Source organism: Saccopteryx bilineata, chromosome 2 (assembly GCF_036850765.1).
Source record: "Saccopteryx bilineata isolate mSacBil1 chromosome 2, mSacBil1_pri_phased_curated, whole genome shotgun sequence".
Classification (NCBI taxonomy): Eukaryota; Metazoa; Chordata; class Mammalia; order Chiroptera; family Emballonuridae; genus Saccopteryx; species Saccopteryx bilineata.
In genome coordinates, this window is record NC_089491.1 from 308,085,893 (window position 1) to 308,092,814 (window position 6,922).

The 6,922-nt window shown below is 41.1% G+C and overlaps 1 pseudogene; it reads right to left on the reverse strand.

Annotated features, from left to right (window-relative positions):
• Positions 1-298: 298 nt before the first annotated feature.
• On the reverse strand, positions 299-957 carry LOC136323337 (STARD3 N-terminal-like protein; annotated as a pseudogene).
• Positions 958-6,922: the final 5,965 nt, after the last annotated feature.

The window sequence follows — 6,922 nt, forward strand, 5'->3', positions numbered from 1 at the left end:
TTGCTCAAGCCAGCAACCTTGGGCTCAAGCCAGCGACCTTGAGCTTCAAGTTAGCAACCTTTGGGCTCAAGCTAGTGACCTTGGGCTTCCCTTCTTGTCTGTCTGTCCCTATCTGTCCCTCTCTCCCTGTCAAAAAAAAAGTGACTGATAAATTCATGTAAATAGGACAAACCTGGGTATGTATTCACACTCATATTCTTTGAATTTTACTTTGAATTCACTCAAAAAATAATGCTCCCTATTTCAGTATCTTGTTACACTTTCATTTTCAAAGATTTACTTTTAACAAAAGTAGTATTCATAGTTCTAAAAGTGGTTTTTCATTGCCTTTTCTTCAGCTTCTTCAGATTCTGCTGCATCAGGAAGGGAATACAACTGATCATCACAAAGACCAAGTACTGTAAAAGAAATGCCCTCTCCAAAGCATCCTGAACTATTGGCGGTCTGCTTTCTTTTTCTGCCCCTTAAGGTAACACTTTGAAATCCAGGAACCATATCTGGATCCAAGCAAGGATGTATGAAATGAAGGACAGCACATATCCAAAAGCCCTTTGAGAGAAAAGCTGTGAGAGGATCATTTTTGCTAGTAAAAAGTCCCTGGTCACTGCTGTCATCATGCTATTACCTAACAGTGGAGCAGTCTGTACACAGCATAGGCAAATGTTAATACTTTGAAATATATCAAAATAATAGAAGTCATACTGCACCACCTCGTGTTTTCAATATCTCCATTCACATTTAACTTTATTCTCCACAGTATGTTACAAATAAGAAGTCAAAGGTGATAAACAAAAAATCCTTCTGAGATCAGATATGCCTTTCTTTTCCCTTCCTTCAGAGGACTCGATCACAGCCATGAGCTGTGTAGGGTTGATGGAATGGACGTCCCGCAAAGAAGCGTTGAGAGCTCTGGCTCCCTCTGAGAGCATTCTGTATGTCTTCTGGCAGGGGGTTCATCTCGGAGGGGGGTTAAAGGAGCCTTTTTCCAACTTCACCATCCCTAAGAAAGCTCTTCATGTGGTTCCAGCCCGGCTGCCCCAGTCTGGCCTGGGGACAGCAACTCCATGGTCACATCCGGAAGGACCCCAGATGGAGCCTGCAGGCAACATGCGGCCCACTGCTTTGACACACACTTCTTTGCAATTACTTAGTTTACTGTTTGAAGAGAGAGGAGGCTCTTCCTGATCAAAAAGGTTTTGTGCCTTACCCTTTTAAGCAGAACTTTTTCGTGGAGCTAAAATGACATTTTTTCAAGAAAACTTTCCATAAAGGCCCCTCTCAGATTCACATGTATTATAAAGTCCCCATAGCCCCCATAATCTTTTTTTTTTAACAGGGCCAGAGAGAGAGAGTCAGAGAGAGGGATAGATAGGGACAGACAGACAGGAACGAAGAGAGATGAGAAGCATCAATCATCAGTTTTTCTTTTTTTTAAAAAAAATTATTTTTTTTATTTATTTATTTTAAGGGGGGGAGAGAGAGAGAGACAGAGAGAGAGAGAGAGAGAGAGAGAAGGGGGGAGGAGCAGGAAGCTTCAACTCCCATATGTGCCTTGACCAGGCAAGCCCAGGGTTTCAAACCGGCGACCTCAGTGTTCCAGGTCGACGCTTTATCCACTGCGCCACCACAGGTCAGGCAATCGTCAGTTTTTCATTGCGACATCTTAGTTGTTCATTGATTGCTTTCTCATATGTGCCTTGACCGTGGGCCTTCAGCAGACCAAGTAACCCCTTGCTCAAGCCAGAGACCTTGGGTCCAAGCTGGTGAGCTTTTTTTTGCTGAAGCCAGATGAACCCGCGCTCAAGCTGGTGACCTCGGTTTCTCGAACCTGGGTCCTCCACATCCCAGTCCGACGCTCTATCCACTGTGCCACCGCCTGGTCAGGACAGCCCCCATTCTCCTTCATTAAATTCATCACATTTGACAGTATTTGATCACTATCCGTGAACAATGACTGCATCAATATTACTTGTCATATCATCAACACCTAGTATAGTTTCTGGCACATCGAAACTGCTCAACAAATATTTGTTGAATGAGTAAATGAGTGGAAAATACTGGACACAGATAAGGGAGCTTTCAGAAACATTAACAACATGATCATTATGATACTGAAGATTATATAGTGAAAACAACAACTTTGGCAAAGAAATTTGAAATGGTATTTCTAAACTATTGACATATGATCATTTACTTTCATTCTATATCCATAGCAATTAAGTATTAAAGTACAGTAAGCCATCTTATCTGAAACTCTCTTAGTAAAACTCCCGAATTTCCTGTTCTTTTGATCATGTTGTCAAGAATTTATGGCCAAAAGTAATTTATATTGTGACTCCTTTAATATCTGTGGCTGGTGATGAAGTTTCACCAGTTTGGCCCTTTTTTTGTGTTATTACAAATGTCTCATTGGATCAGTTAAGAGGCCCAATGACCTGCTTTTTTAAAAATTCTACGCATAGGACCATCTCACAACATATTTAAGAGTTTCATAAATGACAAGTTGATACAGATGATACAATCCTGTAACATGAGCAGCGATGATTTTACCAAGCTATTTACTACATTCATGAAATTTATATCTCTTAACAATTTTGATCTCTTAGATCAGTTTTCTTAACGTTAAGTAAGGCGTGTTTGGGTTCCTCAAACTGTCAGAGGAACACAAAGATTCTTTCCTGACCTGGCTATTCAGAGAACAGAAGCAGCAGCAGCTCAGCCCTAATTCACCATGTGATGGTTTTGCAGTTGGGGCCTTTGAGAGGTAATTAGGGTTAGATGAGGTCATGAGGATGAAGCCCTCTCATAAGAGGAAGAAAAGAGATAAGAGCTCTTTCTCCCTCTGTCATGTGATGGTACAGTAAGAAGGCTGTCGTCTGCAAGCCAGGAAGAGGGTTCTCACCAGTACCCGATCATGCTAGCACCCTGATCTCAGACTTTCAGCCTTAAAAACTGTGAGAAAATATTTTTATTGTTTAAGCCACCAAGTCTGTGGTATTTTTAATGGCAACCTGAGCTAAGACACCAGGGAGCTTGTTAGAAATGCTGAATTTCAGACCCTACCCCAGACCTGTTTAATCAGAATCTGCATTTCTAGAAGATCTTCAAGTGATTCCACACTTGCTATATGGCACAATTAAAGTTTTGGATGCTCTATTTTAGAGACCTACTTCAAGATAGAATAAAAACCACCTGGACACTCAATCCCAGAACACAGGTTTCCTGGTGTCAAATTCCTCAGTATACTCTCAACCACCAGAAGCATTGCTAACCAATCCTTAAGAACAAAACCTTCAGGGTCAGCTATCCCTGTTTCCTTTTTAACTCAATTTTATCTTTGAGGTCAATGGTACCATGTTAATATATAAGTAAACAGGCAGAACACAAGCAGTCCTTTGACAACAGGTGAGGGGTTTGCAGCTTTACTGAGGTACGACTGACCAACAAAACGTTATATATTTAAAGTACACAACATAAAACCTTGTCATATGTATACTTTTTTGACATGACTACTGCAATCAAGTTCACAGATCCGTCCTCTCATAGTTACTTGTGTGTGTGTGTGTGTGTGTGCACGCGCGCGCGGTGAGAATACTTAATGTCTACTCTATTAGCAAATTTCGAGTAGACAACAGTATTATTAACCAGTCACCATGCTGTACATCAGACCCCCCAGAACTTATTTACCTCATAATGGAAAGTTTATACCTTTCAACATTTCTTTATTGTTGTAAAAACTATCCCCATCACCCTTACCCCCAAATCACACATCCATATGTAGGAAACAACCTTTAACAGGAACTTGAAAGGAGCAAAAATCCCAACTAAGTTAAACCATGTATCTCTTGACAGTGTAGTATACTCATGAAAACTTTCAGCTGTCAGTGTTGATGGACCACCAGACTCTGCTCTTCCTCTTCAGTTGGCTTATCAGATTTCCAAGTTCCCCAGTGACACACTTTAAGAGACTCAGAAAATACAACATACACTTTCTTTTGGGTTTTTTCCTGAATCACAAGTGCCTATGCTATTACTTGTATTACTAGATCTGTGTCTAAAACTAAATAAGGTTATGCTTGGTTTTAGTTTAGTTTTGCTTTTTTGATGACTTTTGTCTTCAGTGTTATTGAGATACAATTGACATACAGTACTGTATAACTTTAAGGTGTATAGCATAACAAATTGAGCTACATATATTGTGAAATGTTCCCACAAAAGTTCGGTTAATACCCATCATCTCACACAGATACAAGAACAAAAAGAAAAAAGTTTTTCCTATGATAATAATTTTTGGATCTACTCTCTTAGCAACTTTCAAGTATCCTTTACAGCAGTGTTAACCACAGTCATCAGATTGTACATTATATCCCCAGTACTTATTTAACTAAACTGTATAACTTTTTTTTTTCAGAAATGACAAGCAGGGAGACAGAGACACAGACTCCTACTAGCTGAACTGGGATCCACCTGGCATGCCTACCAGGGGGCGATGCTCTGCCCATCTGGGCCATTGCTCCATTGCAACCAGAGCCATTCTAGAGCCTAAGGTGGAGGCCATGGAGCCATCCTCAGCACCTGAGCCAACTTTGCTCCAATGGAGCCTTGGCTACGGAAGGGAAAGAGAGAGACAAAGAGGAAGGAGAGGGAAAAGGTGGAGAAGCAGATGGGTGTTTCTCCTGTGTGTCATGGCCAGGAATCAAACCCAGGATTCCCACATACCAGGCTGACACTCTACCACTGAGCCAACCAGCCAGGGCAAAATGTGTAACTTTTGATGAGATTTTATTTTTAAGAGCTGTTTTAGGTTCACAGCAAGATTGAGTAGAAGGTACCGAGAGCTTCATATGCTTGCTGCTGCTCCTCACACATGCACAGCCTCCCCTATTATCAACATCCCCCACCAAAGTGGTACACTTCTTACAACTGAGGAACCTACACTGACACGTTATTATCACCCAAAGTCCAAACTTTAGTTAGATTTACATTAGGTATATTCTACAGGTCCAGACAAATTTATAAAACCTATAATGTATCCACAATTATAGTATCATAGGGAGTAGTTTCACTACCCTAAAAATCCTAGAAATTCACTTTCACTTTTAACCATCTATTTACCCCAGGTAAAGCATTAGCATGAGTTAACTGTGCCCAAAAGCAAGCAGAAGGGACAGGACACAGATGAAAATCTCATACTCCTAATTTTTTTCAATCAAAGTGGTCCAATTACCCTTACATAATATCAGAGAATACAGGTGGTTTCTTTTGAATGGTGACATCAAATGGTTTGCCTACCAAGCTCAATGCAGTCGCCAAGTGTTTCCTTCAGTCAGTGGTGCTTACCACCTCTGGAAAATATGTATAGTTTACTTACCTGGATTGCTTACAATAGGTGACAAAATATTAAAATTTTCCAGTTTTACTAATCAAAATCCTACAAACTCCTAGAAGATGGGAAACAGTGTTTTTTTGGGGGGGGAACAGTGTTTTATCTATCTTTGTATCCAATTGCATAGCACACAATGTCCCCCCAAATTTGCTAGATTAATATGAGAGGAGCCAATGCCTTGTCCAGGTTTCACACCTCTAAACCAGTATCTTGTCCCACTTGCCCATACATACTTAGCTTTGGCCTTTGTTATGAGCTGCTAGGCTACATCTGCCCTGCCCTTTCTAACAAGGAAAATCGACCCTAGTTTCAACCTACAAAGAAACTGGAGAGTTGGACGGGGATGGTGCCTCCCCAAGATCTTTCCACTCCATGGCTAGTCCTCTAGCATCTTCCGTGACCGTTGGTGCACTAATGCTGTCATGGTTTTCCAAAGGCTGTCTTCCTCCCACAACAGCCTTCCCAGTAATGGGGAAAGTGTTTCCATCACTTAAATTTCTTGAAGAAAGGCTCCCTGAGCTCATACTCCAGCCAGGGCTTTTCTTTGCTCTGCCTGTGAACATGTCACGCAGCCTTACATTAGGTCATTTGGTCACCCCTATAGGCTGGACCTTCCTCCAGGACAAGGACCTTGTCCATTGTCCTTGTACCCTCAGAGCCTGGCAAAGCATGGGGTAGAAAAAGGAAGACCAAATCTAGTAAATAAGTCAACTCCACACAGGAAAGTTTATATTTGTTTGTTTTAATGTTAGAAGGCTGTTCATATGCAAAGCATTTTGCTCAAAGTCACCAAGAAGCTTGGGTCTGGGCAGAACTGAAAGAAGGGCCCTGACTCTTGATGATTCTGATGCTTGATTATAAGCACAATGCTAAATGAATATTTTCATTTTATTTTTTTTTTTTTTTAATTTTTTTTTTTTTTTTTTTTTTTTTTATTCATTTTTAGAGAGGAGAGGGAGAGAGAGAGAGACAGAGAGGGAGAGAGAGGAGAGAGAGAAGGGGGGAGGAGCTGGAAGCATCAACTCCCATATGTGCCTTGACCAGGCAAGCCCAGGGTTTCAAACCGGCGACCTCAGCATTTCCAGGTTAACGCTTTATCCACTGCGCCACCACAGGTCAGGTTGAATATTTTCATTTTAAATAAATGACTGTTGCTAGGCTATCTATTGTGCAGTGCCTGAAATATTTGATAGATAATGGTAGAAATAAGATATTTAGAAATAAGAGATATACTTCAGAAATTTTTATTAATGCAATGTGATGAGCTGTCACTATTAACTAAAATCAATTACTCTCTGAAATTCTTACGGATCTTTCCTTCCTCCTTATGCTGACAACCACCACCACCACCACCATCCTCACCCTAAGGCTGAGTCCTCAGCTCCCACATCTGTCTCTTAACAGAACATGCAGTTTCCTGTTGCCTCCTCTGAAGAACAATGAAGCAATGATGAGCTCACACTGCCCCCTCCTGGCCCACCTACTTCCTAGAACAGTGGTCCCCAACCTTTTTTTGGGCCACAGACCAGTTTAATG